An 18,084-nucleotide genomic window follows, 5' to 3' on the forward strand; every position below is an offset into this window, starting at 1 on the left:
TGTCACCAGATCCAGCATATCACCCCAGCCCTGCAGATAGATAGGTTACTGTCACCAGAACCAGCATATCACCCCAGTCCTGCAGATAGATAGGTTAGTATCACCAGAACCAGCATATCGCCCCAGCCCTGCAGATAGATAGGTTACTGTCACCAGAACCAGCATATCACCCCAGCCCTGCAGATAGATAGGTTACTGTCACCAGAACCAGGATATCACCCCAGCCCTGCAGCTATATAGGTTACTGTCACCAGAACCAGCATATTTACCCCAGCCCTGCAGATAGATAGGTTACTGTCACCAGACCCAGCATATCACCCCAGCCCTGCAGATAGATAGGTTAGTGTCACCAGAACCCAGCATATCACCCCAGCCCTGCAGATAGATAGGTTAGTGTCACCAGAACCCAGCATATCACCCCAGCCCTGCAGATAGATAAGTTACTGTCACCAGACCCAGCATATCACCCCAGCCCTGCAGATAGATAGGTTAGTGTCACCAGAACCAGCATATCACCCCAGCCCTGCAGATAGATAGGTTAGTGTCAACAGACCCAGCATATCACCCCAGACCTGCAGATGGATAGGTTATTGTCACCAGAACCAGCATATCACCCCAGCCCTGTAGATAGATAGGTTACTGTCACCAGAACCAGCATATCACCCCAGTCCTGCCGATAGATAGGTTACTGTCACCAGGACCAGCATATCACCCCAGCCCTGCAGCTATATAGGTTACTGTCACCAGAACCAGCATATCACCCCAGTCCTGCAGATAGATAGGTTACTGTCACCAGAACCAGCATATCACCCCAGCCCTGCAGCTATATAGGTTACTGTCACCAGAACCAGTATATCACCCCAGCCCTGCAGATAGATAGGTTAGTGTCACCAGACCCAGCATATCACCCCAGACTTGCAGATGGATAGGTTATTGTCACCAGAACCAGCATATCACCCCAGTCCTGCCGATAGATAGGTTACTGTCACCAGAACCAGCATATCACCCCAGCCCTGCAGATAGATAGGTTACTGTCACCAGAACCAGCATATCACCCCAGTCCTGCAGATAGATAGGTTAGTATCACCAGAACCAGCATATCACCCCAGCCCTGCAGATAGATAGGTTAGTGTCACCAGAACCAGTATATCACCTCAGCCCTGCAGCTATATAGGTTACTGTCACCAGAACCAGCATATCACCCCAGCCCTGCAGATAGATAAGTTACTGTCACCAGAACCAGCATATCACCCCAGCCCTGCCGATAGATAGCAAAAAGTTGTAGAGTCCAGCAACCGGGTAAAAATATCAAAAAACTTTAATGTTTACTGTTTAAAAATTATTGACATCCAGCAAAACAACAAACCATACCCCAGCGATATAAGGATAAGCGGTACTGGCTGACGCGTTTCGGAAACTAGCGTTCCTTAGTCATAGCCTGACTACCATGTTGCAAGTATACCCTTATAAAGCACCACCACACATGTGCCTACTTAATTAAATTGAATATACAAAACTTTGTTTAAAACAACATAATGACAATTAAAACAAAAAATATATCCTTATGCAATTCCCACTAATAAAAAACATTAAACAGATGAATTATAACATATCGTAAAGAATACGCAAATAAAGACTAATGAAAGTGAACCTGGTTATCGTGTTATTATTTTTCCTAGATCATTGTTACCAAGAAACTAGATTGCGCGAATCACAACGTAACATAAGTCATCACTCATAAAAGAATCTATTTAAATTTATTAAGAATTACCATCCAAAACACGAAGCTATCACTAGAATATAAAAGTGATTCTTATGAAATCGAGTGGATGTAATCACATGGTGTCAAAACATGGTGGATCCGTAAAATAAAAAAGATCCCATAGATGCCGATAGATAGGTTACTGTCACCAGACCCAGCATATCACCCCAGTCCTGCAGATAGATAGGTTAGTATCACCAGAACCAGCATATCACCCCAGCCCTGCAGATAGATAGGTTACTGTCACCAGAACCCAGCATATCACCCCAGCCCTGCAGATAGATAGGTTACTGTCACCAGAACCCAGCATATCACCCCAGCCCTGCAGATAGATAAGTTACTGTCACCAGAACCAGCATATCACCCCAGCCCTGCAGATAGATAGGTTACTGTCACCAGACCCAGCATATCACCCCAGCCCTGCAGATAGATAGGTTAGTGTCACCAGAACCCAGCATATCACCCCAGCCCTGCAGATAGATAGGTTAGTGTCACCAGAACCAGCATATCACCCCAGTCCTGCAGATAGATAGGTTAGTGTCACCAGAACCAACATATCACCCCAGCCCTGCAGATAGATAGGTTACTGTCACCAGAACCAGCATATCACCCCAGCCCTGCAGATAGATAGGTTACTGTCACCAGAACCAACATATCACCCCAGCCCTGCAGATAGATAGGTTACTGTCACCAGAACCAGCATATCACCCCAGCCCTGCAGATAGATAGGTTACTGTCACCAGAACCAACATATCACCCCAGCCCTGCAGATAGATAGGTTACTGTCACCAGAACCAGCATATCACCCCAGTCCTGCAGATAGATAGGTTAGTATCACCAGAACCAGCATATCGCCCCAGCCCTGCAGATAGATAGGTTACTGTCACCAGAACCAGCATATCACCCCAGCCCTGCAGATAGATAGGTTACTGTCACCAGAACCAGCATATCACCCCAGCCCTGCAGCTATATAGGTTACTGTCACCAGAACCAGCATATTTACCCCAGCCCTGCAGATAGATAGGTTACTGTCACCAGAACCAGCATATCACCCCAGCCCTGCAGATAGATAGGTTAGTGTCACCAGAACCCAGCATATCACCCCAGCCCTGCAGATAGATAAGTTACTGTCACCAGACCCAGCATATCACCCCAGCCCTGCAGCTATATAGGTTACTGTCACCAGAACCAGCATATCACCCCAGCCCTGCAGATAGATAGGTTAGTGTCACCAGAACCAGCATATCACCCCAGTCCTGCCGATAGATAGGTTACTGTCACCAGACCCAGCATATCACCCCAGTCCTGCCGATAGATAGGTTACTGTCACCAGGACCAGCATATCACCCCAGCCCTGCAGCTATATAGGTTACTGTCACCAGAACCAGCATATCACCCCAGTCCTGCAGATAGATAGGTTAGTATCACCAGAACCAGCATATCACCCCAGCCCTGCAGATAGATAGGTTACTGTCACCAGAACCAGCATATCACCCCAGCCCTGCAGATAGATAGATTACTGTCACCAGAACCAGCATATCACCCAGCCCTGCAGCTATATAGGTTACTGTCACCAGAACCAGCATATCACCCCAGCCCTGCAGATAGATAGGTTAGTGTCACCAGACCCAGCATATCACCCCAGACCTGCAGATGGATAGGTTATTGTCACCAGAACCAGCATATCACCCCAGTCCTGCCGATAGATAGGTTACTGTCACCAGACCCAGCATATCACCCCAGCCCTGTAGATAGATAGGTTACTGTCACCAGAACCAGCATATCACCCCAGTCCTGCCGATAGATAGGTTACTGTCACCAGGACCAGCATATCACCCCAGCCCTGCAGCTATATAGGTTACTGTCACCAGAACCAGCATATCACCCCAGTCCTGCAGATAGATAGGTTAGTATCACCAGAACCAGCATATCACCCCAGCCCTGCAGATAGATAGGTTACTGTCACCAGAACCAGCATATCACCCCAGCCCTGCCGATAGGTTACTGTCACCAGAACCAGTATATCACCCCAGCCCTGTAGATAGATAGGTTACTGTCACCAGAACCAGCATATCACCCCAGCCCTGCAGATACATAGGTTACTGTCACCAGAACCAGCATATCACCCCAGCCCTGCAGATAGATAGGTTACTGTCACCAGAACCAGCATATCACCCCAGTCCTGCAGCTATATAGGTTACTGTCACCAGACCCAGCATATCACCCCAGCCCTGTAGATAGATAGGTTACTGTCACCAGAACCAGCATATCACCCCAGTCCTGCCGATAGATAGGTTACTGTCACCAGACCCAGCATATCACCCCAGCCCTGTAGATAGATAGGTTACTGTCACCAGAACCAGCATATCACCCCAGTCCTGCCGATAGATAGGTTACTGTCACCAGGACCAGCATATCACCCCAGCCCTGCAGCTATATAGGTTACTGTCACCAGTACCAGCATATCACCCCAGTCCTGCAGATAGATAGGTTAGTATCACCAGAACCAGCATATCACCCCAGCCCTGCAGATAGATAGGTTACTGTCACCAGAACCAGCATATCACCCCAGCCCTGCCGATAGGTTACTGTCACCAGAACCAGTATATCACCCCAGCCCTGTAGATAGATAGGTTAGTGTCACCAGAACCAGCATATCACCCCAGTCCTGCCGATAGATAGGTTACTGTCACCAGACCCAGCATATCACCCCAGCCCTGTAGATAGATAGGTTACTGTCACCAGAACCAGCATATCACCCCAGTCCTGCCGATAGATAGGTTACTGTCACCAGGACCAGCATATCACCCCAGCCCTGCAGCTATATAGGTTACTGTCACCAGAACCAGCATATTACCCCAGTCCTGCAGATAGATAGGTTAGTATCACCAGAACCAGCATATCACCCCAGCCCTGCAGATAGATAGGTTACTGTCACCAGAACCAGTATATCACCCCAGCCCTGCAGATAGATAGGTTACTGTCACCAGAACCAGCATATCACCCAGCCCTGCAGCTATATAGGTTACTGTCACCAGAACCAGCATATCACCCCAGCCCTGCAGATAGATAGGTTAGTGTCACCAGACCCAGCATATCACCCCAGACCTGCAGATGGATAGGTTATTGTCACCAGAACCAGCATATCACCCCAGTCCTGCCGATAGATAGGTTACTGTCACCAGACCCAGCATATCACCCCAGCTCTGTAGATAGATAGGTTACTGTCACCAGAACCAGCATATCACCCCAGTCCTGCCGATAGATAGGTTACTGTCACCAGGACCAGCATATCACCCCCGCCCTGCAGCTATATAGGTTACTGTCACCAGAACCAGCATATCACCCCAGTCCTGCAGATAGATAGGTTAGTATCACCAGAACCAGCATATCACCCCAGCCCTGCAGATAGATAGGTTACTGTCACCAGAACCAGCATATTACCCCAGCCCTGCAGATAGATAGGTTAGTGTCACCAGAACCCAGCATATCACCCCAGCCCTGCAGATAGATAGGTTACTGTCACCAGAACCAGCATATCACCCCAGTACTGCAGATAGATAGGTTACTGTCACCAGAACCAGCATATCACCCCAGTCCTGCAGATAGATACGTTAGTATCACCAGAACCAGCATATCACCCCAGCCCTGCAGATAGATAGGTTACTGTCACCAGAACCAGCATATTACCCCAGCCCTGCAGATAGATAGGTTAGTGTCACCAGAACCCAGCATATCACCCCAGCCCTGCAGATAGATAGGTTACTGTCACCAGAACCAGCATATCACCCCAGCCCTGCAGATAGATAGGTTACTGTCACCAGAACCAGTATATCACCCCAGCCCTGCAGATAGATAGGTCAGTGTCACCAGAACCAGCATATCACCCCAGCCCTGCAGATAGATAGGTTAGTGTCACCAGAACCCAGCATATCACCCCAGCCCTGCAGATAGATAAGTTACTGTCACCAGAACCAGCATATCACCCCAGCCCTGCAGATAGATAAGTTACTGTCACCAGAACCAGCATATCACCCCAGCCCTGCCGATAGATAGCAAAAAGTTGTAGAGTCCAGCAACCGGGTAAAAATATCAAAAAACTTTAATGTTTACTGTTTAAAAATCATTGACATCCAGCAAAACAACAAACCATACCCCAGCGATATAAGGATAAGCGGTACTGGCTGACGCGTTTCGGAAACTAGCGTTCCTTAGTCATAGCCTGACTACCATGTTGCAAGTATACCCTTATAAAGCACCACCACACATGTGCCTACTTAATTAAATTGAATATACAAAACTTTGTTTAAAACAACATAATGACAATTAAAACAAAAAATATATCCTTATGCAATTCCCACTAATAAAAAACATTAAACAGATGAATTATAACATATCGTAAAGAATACGCAAATAAAGACTAATGAAAGTGAACCTGGTTATCGTGTTATTATTTTTCCTAGATCATTGTTACCAAGAAACTAGATTGCGCGAATCACAACGTAACATAAGTCATCACTCATAAAAGAATCTATTTAAATTTATTAAGAATTACCATCCAAAACACGAAGCTATCACTAGAATATAAAAGTGATTCTTATGAAATCGAGTGGATGTAATCACATGGTGTCAAAACATGGTGGATCCGTAAAATAAAAAAGATCCCATAGATGCCGATAGATAGGTTACTGTCACCAGACCCAGCATATCACCCCAGTCCTGCAGATAGATAGGTTAGTATCACCAGAACCAGCATATCCCCCCAGCCCTGCAGATAGATAGGTTACTGTCACCAGACCCAGCATATCACCCCAGCCCTGCAGATAGATAAGTTACTGTCACCAGAACCAGCATATCACCCCAGCCCTGCAGATAGATAGGTTACTGTCACCAGACCCAGCATATCACCCCAGCCCTGCAGATAGATAAGTTACTGTCACCAGAACCAGCATATCACCCCAGCCCTGCAGATAGATAGGTTACTGTCACCAGACCCAGCATATCACCCCAGCCCTGCAGATAGATAGGTTAGTGTCACCAGAACCCAGCATATCACCCCAGCCCTGCAGATAGATAGGTTACTGTCACCAGACCCAGCATATCACCCCAGCCCTGCAGAAAGATAGGTTAGTGTCACCAGAACCAGCATATCACCCCAGCCCTGCAGATAGATAGGTTAGTGTCACCAGAACCAGCATATCACCCCAGCCCTGCAGATAGATAGGTTACTGTCACCAGATCCCAGTATATCACCCCAGCCCTGCAGATAGATAGGTTACTGTCACCAGACCCAGCATATCACCCCAGCCCTGCAGATAGATAAGTTACTGTCACCAGAACCAGCATATCACCCCAGCCCTGCAGATAAATAGGTTACTGTCACCAGAACCAGCATATCACCCCAGCCCTGCAGATAGATAGGTTACTGTCACCAGACCCAGCATATCACCCCAGAGCTGCAGATGGATAGGTTATTGTCACCAGAACCAGCATATCACCCCAGTCCTGCAGATAGATAGGTTAGTGTCACCAGATCCCAGTATATCACCCCAGCCCTGCAGATAGATAGGTTACTGTCACCAGAATCAGCATATCACCCCAGTCCTGCAGATAGATAGGTTACTGTCACCAGAACCAGCATATCACCCCAGTCCTGCAGATAGATAGGTTACTGTCACCAGAACCAGCATATCACCCCAGCCCTGCAGATAGATAGGTTACTGTCACCAGAACCAGCATATCACCCCAGTCCTACAGATAGATAGGTTAGTGTCACCAGAACCAGCATATCACCCCAGCCCTGCAGATAGATAGGTTACTGTCACCAGACCCAGCATATCACCCCAGCCCTGCAGATAGATAGGTTAGTGTCACCAGTACCAGCATATCACCCCAGCCCTGCAGATAGATAGGTTAGTGTCACCAGATCCCAGTATATCACCCCAGCCCTGCAGATAGATAGGTTACTGTCACCAGAACCAGCATATCACCCCAGCCCTGCAGATAGATAGGTTAGTGTCACCAGAACCAGCATATCACCCCAGCCCTGCAGATAGATAGGTTACTGTCACCAGATCCCAGTATATCACCCCATTCCTGCAGATAGATAGGTTACTGTCACCAGACCCAGCATATCACCCCAGCCCTGCAGATAGATAGGTTAGTGTCACCAGTACCAGCATATCACCCCAGCCCTGCAGATAGATAGGTTAGTGTCACCAGAACCAGCATATCATCCCAGCCCTGCAGATAGGTAGGTTAGTGTCACCAGAACCAGCATATCACCCCAGCCCTGCAGATAGATAGGTTAGTGTCACCAGAACCAGCATATCACCCCAGCCCTGCAGAAAGATAGGTTAGTGTCACCAGAACCAGCATATCACCCCAGCCCTGCAGATAGATAGGTTACTGTCACCAGAACCAGCATATCACCCCAGCCCTGCAGATAGATAGGTTACTGTCACCAGATCCCAGTATATCACCCCAGCCCTGCAGATAGATAGGTTACTGTCACCAGACCCAGCATATCACCCCAGCCCTGCAGATAGATAGGTTAGTGTCACCAGTACCAGCATATCACCCCAGCCCTGCAGATAGATAGGTTAGTGTCACCAGAACCAGCATATCACCCCAGTCCTGCAGATAGATAGGTTACTGTCACCAGACCCAGCATATCACCCCAGCCCTGCAGATAGATAGGTTAGTGTCACCAGTACCAGCATATCACCCCAGCCCTGCAGATACATAGGTTAGTGTCACCAGAACCAGCATATCACCCCAGTCCTGCAGATAGATAGGTTACTGTCACCAGAACCAGCATATCACCCCAGTCCTGCAGATAGATAGGTTAGTGTCACCAGACCCAGCATATCACCCCAGCCCTGCAGATAGATAGGTTACTGTCACCAGAACCAGCATATCACCCCAGTCCTGCAGATAGATAGGTTAGTGTCACCAGACCCAGCATATTATCTGAGCCATATGACTGAAACCGTCTTTTCCGCTTGTGAATTGATGCCTCTATTGTTGAGCTATTTTTGTTAAAATGCAAATGAGCACTTTGCAGCAGTGGCAACACCCCCATTGCTCCAAAGAGCTCATTTGTATATTGACCAAAACAACAATGGAAACAGAAGGGAAAAACTGTTTGATTCAGGTGACCCTTACCTATCTGGGTTGATAGGCTGGGTACTGGCAACAAACTTCCTTGAACTGGTTTAGGCCCAGTAAATTTTGGGCCATCAGGACCAGACACTGTCTTTAGTATGTGTTAGTTAATGGTTATAACTTTTTAGCGTAGAATACTCGAGGTACTTAAAGCATACCTCCAGTTATACAACAACTTGTGAACTTGGCTTCCCCCATATAAAGGTTCTCAGAGGCTACTTTTGGGTAGTGTATCTTTTGGTGAGAGTTTGTTGACTGCTAGTGGTAGAACCAGGGGTGGAATATATTGAAAATTTTGTTAATCTTGATGCTCCTTTCCCTTTAATTCTTGCTTTGTAGAGTGTCTGAACCAAAGGAGCAAGGTCACATTCCAAACCAATGAGCATAAGGCATGTGCACGACACAGACACTTGTTTTATGTGTATCTATCCATTGGAGGATGGGTTAGGTGGGCATAAAACCTCAGTGTATGTCATAATAAACAGCTACAGGTTTGCACTCTGAGTTGCCTTGTACATTTTGGGATGGTGGTGCGCACAACATATGGGCTCTCTTGAGTGACTGACTTGATGTTAGGTGACTTTACCATCTTGCTTTATCCTTTGATCTCAGCATAAACCATCCACTTTGATGCTATTGTCAATAATGATCACAGCGTCTAAGCCATTTATGGGAACCCCCATGATTTAACCAATTGGATCCCTGGCGTTGTCATAATGGGGAGCCCATCAGTTATAATGGCAGCCGGGAGCCTACCGAAACTTCCCAATCCTGCAATGCTAGGAACTCTATTATGTTGCCATTTTAAGTATAAAAAGTAAAAATAAAAAATTGGTGATGTCTGAGATTGCTAGAACTATTGAAATACACACTGTAGCAGAAAAGCCATCGTAATACCCAAATCATCATCTTTCAGTCGCGTCCCTTTCCCCCTTTACCTATTGCTACCCGTCTGTCTCCCATGTCTTAAGGGTGCCTTCACACGGCGTAGCGCGCCGCTCCTTTAGACACGTACACACGTGTCCGAGTGCGGCGCATCAAAACAGAGCCCATTGATTTCAATGGGTGCCGATATAGGCGCGCCACCCATTGAAATCAATAGGTAAAAAAGCCTCCGATTGATTTCAATGGATAGCGCGCATATATCGGCACCCATTGAAATCAATGGGCTCTGTTTTGAAGCGCCTCGCTCGGACACGTGTGTATATGTCTAAAGGAGCGGCGCGCTACGCCGTGTGAAGGCACCCTAAGACTGCGGGAGTTGTCCGATAGGCAACAAGCCTGACGAAGTGCTGTGTGCACGAAACGGACGTAGCTTGGAAGTGTTGCTTCCCCTCTCTTCCTGTGCAATCTGTTTTAAGAAGGATGAAACAAAGGACTATGATTTTTAACAAAGTACCTCGGTGAGTGCCCTGCTTATTCTTTTTGCATATTATTACTTCATACAATATTTAGATATATACAGTTAGGGCCAGAAATATTTGGACAGTGACACAAGTTTTGTTATTTTAGCTGTTTACTAAAACATGTTCAGAAATACAATTATATATATAATATGGGCTGAAAGTGCGCACTCCCAGCTGCAATATGAGAGTTTCCACATCCAAATCGGAGAAAGGGTTTAGGAATCATAACTCTGTAATGCATAGCCTCCTCTTTTTCAAGGGACCAAAAGTAATTGGACAATGGACTCTAAAGGCTGCAATTAACTCTGAAGGTGTCTCCCTCGTAAACCTGTAATCAATGAAGTAGTTAAAAGGTCTGGGGTTGATTCCAGGTGTGTGGTTTTGCATTTGGAAGCTGTTGCTGTGACCAGACAACATGCGGTCAAAGGAACTCTCAATTGAGGTGAAACAGAACATCCTGAGGCTGAAAAAAAAGAAAAAATCCATCAGAGAGATAGCAGACATGCTTGGAGTAGCAAAATCAACAGTCGGGTACATTCTAAGAAAAAAGGAATTGACTGGTGAGCTTGGGAACTCAAAAAGGCCTGGGCGTCCACGGATGACAACAGTGGTGGATGATCGCCGCATACTTTCTTTGGTCAAGAAGAACCCGTTCACAACATCAACTGAAGTCCAGAACACTCTCAGTGAAGTAGGTGTATCTGTCTCTAAGTCAACAGTAAAGAGAAGACTCCATGAAAGTAAATACAAAGGGTTCACATCTAGATGCAAACCATTCATCAATTCCAAAAATAGACAGGCCAGAGTTACATTTGCTGAAAAACACCTCAAGAAGCCAGCTCAGTTCTGGAAAAGTATTCTATGGACAGATGAGACAAAGATCAACCTGTACCAGAATGATGGGAAGAAAAAAGTTTGGAGAAGAAAGGGAACGACACATGATCCAAGGCACACCACATCCTCTGTAAAACATGGTGGAGGCAACGTGATGGCATGGACATGCATGGCTTTCAATGGCACTGGGTCACTTGTGTTTATTGATGACATAACAGCAGACAAGAGTAGCCGGATGAATTCTGAAGTGTACCGGGATATACTTTCAGCCCAGATTCAGCCAAATGCTGCCAAGTTGATCGGACGGCGCTTCATAGTACAGATGGACAATGACCCCAAGCATACAGCCAAAGCTACCCAGGAGTTCATGAGTGCAAAAAAGTGGAACATTCTGCAATGGCCAAGTCACTCACCAGATCTTAACCCAATTGAGCATGCATTTCACTTGCTCAAATCCAGACTTAAGGCGGAAAGACCCACAAACAAGCAAGACCTGAAGGCTGCGGCTGTAAAGGCCTGGCAAAGCATTAAGAAGGAGGAAACCCAGCGTTTGGTGATGTCCATGGGTTCCAGACTTAAGGCAGTGATTGCCTCCAAAGGATTCGCAACAAAATATTGAAAAAAAAAATATTTTGTTTGAGTTATGTTTATTTGTCCAATTACTTTTGAGCTCCTAAAATGTGGAGTGTTTGTAAAGAAATGTCTACAATTCCTACATTTTCTATCAGATATTTTTGTTCAACCCTTCAAATTAAACGTTACAATCTGCACTTGAATTCTGTTGTAGAGGTTTCATTTCAAAACCAATGTGGTGGCATGCAGAGCCCAACTCGCGAAAATTGTGTCACTGTCCAAATATTTCTGGCCCTAACTGTAAATGGAGTCACAGAGTGTAAGTCCCAAACGTTTCAGTCTGGATAACCTTTGTCAATGGATAACTCTTTTGGGGAAGTTAGCTCGGTAGAAGCAGTGGTGTGGATCCAGACAGTCAAGACAGGGACACAAAATGTGCAGAAAACTGGTTTATTTAGAAAAACAGGAAAATAAATAAAGTTTGACTTCAGGCATAAAATAAGCAAAAAATAATTTAAAAAACCCTGCTCGTCTGAGCAAGTAAATAGAACTGATAATCTAACTATACGTGTGGCTTACTACCAGCCACATGAACAAAACAGGCACAATATTGTCTCACTGGACTCAGGGTCACCATGGAATGAAGAAGGAATACAACTTGGAGAATCAGATGGTGCAGATGATAAAGATGTATTTATTGGTACTGTAGATGTGGCCTGAGTATGAGAGAGACCCCCGAGAAGTAGGAGGAGGTTCTAGCTCACATTTTGGGGTGAGACCTCTGTCAATCCTGGGAATGGGGGGTATTTTATCCCCATTGTCAATGTAGCTGCGGTGAACATAAGTGCACTCCTAAGGCTGCTTCCATTCATTTCAATGGGAGCACCTCTCCACCATTCCTGTCAAAGTGAGTGGCAGTGGCGGTGTATTGTGCTCACCGCAGCTACGTTTACAACAGGGACAAAGCATTCCTCGTTCTCAGGATCGATACAATCTTATTCATTGACTCCCCACTATCCCCATAATCATAACCCCCATAAAAAAATATAAAAATTCTACTTGCTCCCTTTCCATAAAATGCATAAAAAAAACATATTAGGCATCCCACGTCCAAAAATAGCTATAAAAAAAAATAATAGTGATCCAAACCAACATTCCCCAAAATGATGAAAATTAAAACTACATTTTGTGCCACAAAAGAACATTATACTGAATATCTATCTATCTATCTATCTATCTATCTAATATCTATCTAATATCTATCTATCTATCTATCTATCTATCTATCTATCTATCTATCTATCTATCTCCTATCTATCTATCTATCTATCTATCTATCTATCTATCTATCTCCTATCTATCTATCTATCTATCTATCTATCTATCTATCTATCTATCTATCTCCTATCTATCTATCTATCTATCTATCTATCTATCTAATATCTATCTATCTATCTCCTATCTATCTTCCTTCAAAAATATATAAAAAAATATCCTCCTGAAAGTAGTTGACCATGATGGTTTTCCTTGATGTGAGTTCAGTTCCTACTCCCAGGGATGGACTCAAGGTTATCACAGTTGCGGCCTAGTTATGGAGTCAGGGCGCGGGGTACAGGCAGTTTCTTCTTCTTTACAAAGGGAAACACAGTATATAGTAGACACTAGTCTTCCGGTCAATCTCTTGGTCCAAAATGTACCATAGGTCTAAGCAAACATGGTCGTATTCTATATCCAGTAGATATAATTGTCCAATGTCCAGGTCTGTTGATCATCAAGAGTCGCCAATCTTGACGGATGAATAGATAACCTGTAGAGTATGGAGGATACAGATTGGATACAATGTCATGTTTGAGGCCTTCTACAATGTTCATACTTATAGACCCTACTGACCAAAGGATTGTGGAAACTGGTTCCCAATTATGTGGCTTCTGTCTCACATTTGTTCCTTGCCTTAAGGCGTCTATACCAAGAGGATCAACATTAGCCAAGCATGATGTAAGACCAGCCAACCATCTAATGTCTATGTGTTCTGGCCAAATATAGGATCCAAACCTGATGTGAGTGCACATGGGTCTAACTAACCAAGCAAGTGAAGAGATCAAGTTCAGCATCAACCGGACAATTAAAATTTAACTTTTTATTCCATATTCAATAAAATCGATTCATGCAACAACCATAGGGCGTCAAATAAGATGTATGAATGTACAACAGCTACGCGTTTCAGAACACAGTTCCTTCTTCACATGTCGTATATACAAGACCCCAAAAACATTTCCAAAAAGTTGAGCTGTAATACTCACGTTTTCAGTTACTATTAGGGATGAAGCTGAAAATATAAAGACCAAACGTGAGAAAAGTTTATATAACAAAGATAATATTGTATTGTATTCTATCATGTCCTATAAGGGGCAGAAGGTCCGACCTGTGGTATATGGATATATAGCAAGTCTATGGGGTCATGAAAACCTTATAAAACACTGACCTTTTGGAGAGAAGTTCAGAGTAGTGTAAGAGACGCCATCAACTATGGTGGGATCTGTGGCAGATATAAAACCAACATTCAGTGTCTATAGGCTACAATGGATGGGACTGTTCTCTTCTTCTATGATGTGATCCTATGAGCTTTCTGGACTCTACACAACACTGCCCGAGAGATGCTGCAGCTTCTTACACCGAGTATATAGAGAATTCCTACTAAACTGATATAGCGCCTCTCATGGCATCACATAGGTGTGAACAGTCATCCGTCTTATGAAAAGTAAGATCTCAAGAAGAAAAATAAAAAAGGAATAGTCATTTGTTTTTGGCCTTTATTATGGGATGTCTCCTGTAAATAATGTACATGTGCTGATTATTTTAGGTTTCTTGTATATTTTTCGGTCTAGTTATTTGTGACAGATCTAATCTCTAGTTATAACAGTCCCAAGAAAAAAATGTCACTATTGCTTAAAATCAAAAAGTTGTAGGTATATATTGCAATTTAGACATCATGCTCATATATACGGTCAAATATAAATCTTCAAGGTGGTGCTCAACATCCCAAAATAGACGGACAATGCCAAAATTGTAGAAGGAAGAAAACAGGGGAACTCACCCATCTGAAGATGTTTCTTAAAACTTTGTATCCTTTATTAGAACATAGTACTTAAAACAAACAGGGAGGAAGAAGTGACATACAATGGCGTGGGCAACAGCCGATTCGCACCAACATAGGCATGTGTCATACTAGGCTTGAGAAAGCGCCTGTGTTGGTGCAAAGCGGCTGTTGCCCATGCCATTGTATGTCGCTTCTTCCTCCCTGTTTGTTTTAATTACTATGTTCTAATAAAAGAAACAAAGTTTTAAGAAACATCTTCAGATGGATGAGTTCCCCCTCTTCTAATCTCTAGTTACCTTCTTGGCTCTGTCTTATCTCCACGTATCTGGTCTCCTCATCTCCAGCAACGTTTTCCTCTTGGCTGTGGTCTAGCAACATAAAGTGAATAAGATTCTGTAACCCCAGTATTATGGTCAGCAGGATTTATTTAAAAATAACTAAATGAACAAAACCCTGCGGAGCCCAACTGGACTCTGAACTGCTGAACACCCTGGTGTGAATACGGGCTGGCTCTTAGTGTCACTGCCAGAAAACTAAAGTAACTGGGTGAGCGCTTGTGTAAGTCACAGAGACCTGTGCAGATCAGAGCAGCCGCTACAACAAACTAAACGGTCTAGCCAGAACTCCTGGACTAAACAGAGACCGACTAACAATGGAATTGCTATCTCAGGTGAAATTACTAGCTAGGCCAACTAAATATTTGTTCAGGCTGGAACCCATGCACACACACCACACATGTCATTTAGGTTTTGAGATTTGATCTTAGAGTGCCGGGCGTCCAGACCAGCCCCCTTAAATAGGGAAAGGGCAGTCCTAAGTAAACAGCCCAGCTGCCCATGCCAAGCGCACATTGGTCGACACCCCAGTCAGTCAGACAGTTGACCACACCCGGCTGCAGCAAAGGGAATTAACCCTATAACTGCTGGACTGCGCAGTGGAACAGGCTGTGACTTTCAGGTTATGGCCACACCTGCTGAACAGTCCTAACACCCAGTGATACCTGGGAAACTTTTTTTTTTTCCATTTGCAATTATAAAAGTTATATTCTTGTACATAGGAGCAATATTATAGCAGTTATATTCTTGTACATAGGGGGCAGTATTATAGTAGTTATATTCTTGTACATAGGAGGTAGTATTATAGTAGTTGTATATATGTGTACATAGGGGGCAGTATTATAGTAGATATATTCTTGTACATAGGAGCAGTATTATAGTAGTTATATTCTTGTACATAGGAGCAGTATTATAGTAGTTATATTCTTGTAAATAGGAGCAGTATTATAGTAGTTATATTCTTGTACATACGAGTAGTATTATAGTAGTTATATTCTTGTACATAGGAGCAGTATTATAGTAGATATATTCTTGTACATAGGAGTAGTATTATAGTAGCTATATTCTTGTACATAGGAGCAGTAGTATAGTAGTTATATTCTTGTACATAGGAGTAGTATTATAGTAGTTATATTCTTGTGCATAAGAGTAGTATTATAGTAGTTTTATGCTTGTACATAGGAGCAGTATTATAGTGGTTATATTCTTGTGCATAGGATTAATATTATAGTAGTTTTATGCCTGTACATAGGAGCAGTATAATAGTATTTATATTCTTGTATATAGGAGGTAGTATTATAGTAGTTATATTCTTGTGCATAGGAGCAGAATTATAGTAGTTATATTCTTGTACATAGGGAGCAGTATTATAGTAGATATATTCTCGTACATAGGAGCAGTATTATAGTAGATATATTCTTGTACATAGGAGCAGTACTACAGTAGCTATATTCTTGTGCATAGGAGTAGTATTATAGTAGTTTTATGCTTGTACATAGGAGCAGTATAATAGTAGTTATATTCTTGTATATAGGGGGCAGTATTTTAGTAGTTATATTCTTGTACATAGGAGCAGTATTATAGTAGTTATATTCTTGTACATAGGAGCAGTATTATGGTAGATATATTCTTGTACATAGGAGCAGTATTTTAGTAGATATATTCTTGTACATAGGAGCAGTATTATGGTAGATATATTCTTGTACATAGGAGCAGTATTTTAGTAGATATATTCTTGTATATAGGAGGTAGTATTATAGTAGTTATATTCTTGTACATAGGAGCAATATTATAGTAGTTATATTCTTGAACATAGGAGCAGTATTATAGTAATTATATTCTTGTACATAGGGAGCAGTATTAGAGTAGATATATTCTTGTACAGAGGAGCAGTATTATAGTAGTTATATTCTTGAACATAGGAGCAGTATTTTAGTAGTTATATTCTTGTACATAGGAGCAATATTATAGTAGTTATATTCTTGTACATAGGGAGAAGTATTATAGTAGATATATTCTTGTACATAGGAGCAGTACTACAGTAGCTATATTCTTGTACATAGGAGCAGTATTATAGTAGTTATATTCTTGTATATAGGAGGTAGTATTATAGTAGTTATATTCTTGTACATAGGAGCAGTATTATAGTAGTTATATTCTTGTACATAGGAGGTAGTATTATATTAGTTATATTCTTGTACACAGGAGCAGTATTCTAGTAGTTATATTCTTGTACATAGGAGGTAGTATTATAGTAGTTATATCCTTGTAAATAGGAGGTAGTATTATAGTAGTTATATTCTTGTACATAGGAGCAGTATTATAGTAGTTATATTCCTTTACATAGGAGGTAGTATTATAGTAGTTATATTCTTGTACATAAGAGGTAGTATTATAGTAGTTATATTCTTGTACATAGGGAGCAGTATTATAGTAGATATATTCTTGTACATAGGAGGTAGTATTATAGTAGTTATATTCTTGTACATAGGAGCAGTATTATAGTAGTTATATTCTTGTACATAGGAGGTAGTATTCTAGTAGTTATATTCTTGTACACAGGAGCAGTATTATAGTAGTTATATTCTTGTACATAGGAGTAGTATTCTAGTAGTTATATTCTTGTACATAGGAGGTAGTATTATAGTAGTTATATTCTTGTACATAGGAGCAGTATTATAGTAGTTATATTCTTGTACATAGGAGCAGTATTATAGTAGCTATATTCTTGTACATAGGAGCAGTAGTATAGTAGTTATATTCTTGAACATAGGAGTAGTATTATAGTAGTTATATTCTTGTGCATAGGAGTAGTATTATAGTAGTTTTATGCTTGTACATAGGAGCAGTATTCTAGTAGTTATATTCTTGTACATAGGAGCAGTATTATAGTAGTTATATTCTTGTACA

The 18,084-nt window shown here is 42.9% G+C and overlaps 1 pseudogene; it reads right to left on the reverse strand.

The window, feature by feature from the left end:
* Positions 1-15,217, reverse strand: part of LOC142214602 (uncharacterized) — a 61,812-nt pseudogene extending 46,595 nt beyond the window's left edge.
* Positions 15,218-18,084: the final 2,867 nt, after the last annotated feature.

Source organism: Leptodactylus fuscus, chromosome 7 (assembly GCF_031893055.1).
Source record: "Leptodactylus fuscus isolate aLepFus1 chromosome 7, aLepFus1.hap2, whole genome shotgun sequence".
NCBI lineage: Eukaryota > Metazoa > Chordata > Amphibia > Anura > Leptodactylidae > Leptodactylus > Leptodactylus fuscus.